Source organism: Amborella trichopoda, chromosome 7 (genome assembly GCF_054954075.1).
Source record: "Amborella trichopoda isolate Santa Cruz 75 chromosome 7, AtrichopodaSantaCruz75HAP2 v2.0, whole genome shotgun sequence".
In the NCBI taxonomy this organism is placed as follows: domain Eukaryota; kingdom Viridiplantae; phylum Streptophyta; class Magnoliopsida; order Amborellales; family Amborellaceae; genus Amborella; species Amborella trichopoda.
Genome location: NC_142342.1, coordinates 22,480,496 through 22,483,563, shown reverse-complemented (window position 1 = coordinate 22,483,563; position 3,068 = coordinate 22,480,496).

Here is a 3,068-nt window from a genome sequence, read left to right as displayed (position 1 = left end):
AAGTACTACTAGTAATACTAGCACTCTTAGTACATACTACTACTACTACATACTAGTATATACTACAAATACTCCAAGTATGTATTCTAGTACATACTTGTAGTACATACTAGTAAGTACTATTAGTAGAAGTATGTACTACTTGTAGTTCTAGTACTTCTTGTACTACTGCTAATACTACTAGTATTAGTACTAATACTTCTAGTATGTACTGCTAAGACTTACATGTAGTACATGTAGAACTAGTTCTATTAATATTATTAGAAGTAGTATGTACTATTAGTAATACTTGTACCACACGTAGAAGTACAAGTACTACTAGTAATACTAGTACTAGCAGTAGTACTAGTAGTAGTAATATTATGTACTAGTACGGATAATATATATTAATCTGTATTACTTGTCTATACTACAAGTACAACTAGTATGTACTAATAATATGTACAGGAAGTAGTTGTACATACTACTGGTACTACTACTAGCACATGTACTACAACTACCAGTAGTTGTATTACTCGTAGTAGTAAATACAACTAGTACTACTCGTAGTAGTAAGTACTACTCGAACTACTCGTAGCAATATGTACTACTTGTAATACTAGCACCACTAGCATATACTCCTACTAGTACATATTAGTACGTACTACAAATACTTTAAGTATGTATTCTAGTACATACTTGAAGTACATACTAGTAAGTACCATAGTTCTAGTATGTACTACTACTAGAATTAGTACTTCTAGTACTAGTACTAATACTACTAGTAATAGTACTAATACTACAAGTATGTACTGTTAGTACATACTAGTAGTACATGTAGAACTAGTTCTACTAGAACTACTAGTAGTAGTATGGACTACTATTAATACTCGTACTACTCGTAGTAGTACAAGTACTACTTGTAGTACTAAGTACTACTAGTAATGCTAGCACTTCTAGTACATACTTGTACTAGAATGTACTAGTAATCCTAGTACTAGTAGTACGTACTACTAGTACATAATAATACTACTAATACTAGTACTAGTAGTACATACTAGTATATACTACTAATAATACAAGTACTAGCAGTAGTACTAGTAATAGTAATAATATGAACTAGTACGGGTAGTATATATTAGTATGTACTACTTGTCTATACTACTAGTACTACTAGTATGTATTAATAATATGTACTAGTAGTCGTAGTACTAGTACATACTACTAGTACATGTGCTACTACTACAAGTAGTTGTAGTACTCGTACTACTTGTAGTGCTACAAATACTACAAGTACTACTCATAGAAGTACAAGTACTACTAGTAGTACTAGTACTACTAGTACATATTACTTCTACTACTAATAGTACATACTAGTATGTACTACAAATACTCCAAGTATATATTCTAGTACATACTTGTAGTACATACTAGTAAGTACTATTAGTATTAGTAGGTACTCTTAGTAGAATTAGTACTTCTTGTTCTAGTACTAATAAAACTAGTAGTACATGTAGACCTAGTTCTACTCGTACTACTACTCCTAGTAGTACAACTATTACTAGTACTACTCGTAGTAGTACAAATACTACTAGTACTACTCATAGTAGTAAGTACTACGAGTAATACTAGCACTCTTAGTACATACTACTACTACTACTACAAGTACATACTAGTATGTACTACTAATACTCCAAGTATGTATTCTAGTACATACTTGTAGTACATACTAGTAAGTACTATTAATAGAAGTATGTACTACTAGTAGATCTAGTACTTCTTGTACTAGTACCAATACTACTAGTATTATTACTAATACTACAAGTATGTACTGCTAGTACTACTCGTAGTGGTATAAGTACTACATACTAGTATGTACTACTAGTAATACTAGTACTAGTAGTAGTAATATTATGTACTAGTACGGATAGTATATATTAATATGTATTACTTGTCTATACTACTAGTACTACTAGTAGGTACTAATAATATGTACTGGAAGTAGTTGTACTAGTACATACTACTAGTACATGTACTACTACTACCAGTAGTTGTGGTACTCGTACTACTTGAAATAGTACCAATACTGCTAGTACTACTCGTAGTAGTACAAGTACTACTGTCACTACTAGTAGTAGTAAGTACTACTAGTACTACTCGTAGTAGCAAGTACTACTAGTACTACTCGTAGTAGTAAGTACTACTAGTACTACTCGTAGTAGCAAGTACTACTAGTACTACTCGTAGTAGTAAGTACTGCTAGTACTACTCGTAGTACTATGTACTACTAGTAATACTAGCACCACTAGTACATACTCCTACTTGTACATATTAGTATGTACTACAAATACTTTAAGTACGTATTCTAGTACATACTTGTAGTACATACTAGTAAGTACCATTGTACCAGTATGTACTACTAGTAGAATTAGTACTTCTAGTACTAGTACTAATACTACTAGTATTAGTACTAATACTACGAGTATGTACTGCTAGTACATACTAGTAGTACATGTAGAACTACTCGTAGTAGTACAAGTACTACTAGTATTACTCGTAGCAGTAAGTACTACTAGTAATACTAGCACTACTAGTACATACTAGTACTAGTAACACTACAAGCACTAGTAAGTACTAGTCGTGCTACTACTAGTAGTGCATACAACTTGTACATAATAGTACTGCTAATACTAGTACTAGTAGTATATACTATTATGTACTACATGTAATACTAGTACTAGCAGTAGTACTGACAGTAGTAATATTATGTACTAGTCCGAGTAGTATAAAATAGTATGTACTGCTTGTCTATATTACTAGTACTACTAGTATGTACTAATAGTATGTACTAGTAGTGGTTGTACTAGTACATACTATTAGTACTACTGCTAGTATATGTACTACTACTACCAGTTTTTTTAGTACTCGTACTGCTCGTAGAAGTACAAATACTACTAATACTACTCGTACTACTCGTAGTAGTACAAGTACTACTAGTACTACTCGTAGTAGTATAAGTACTACTAGTACTACTCTTAGTAGTAAGTACTATTAGTAATACTAGCACTACTAGTACAAACTACTATTAC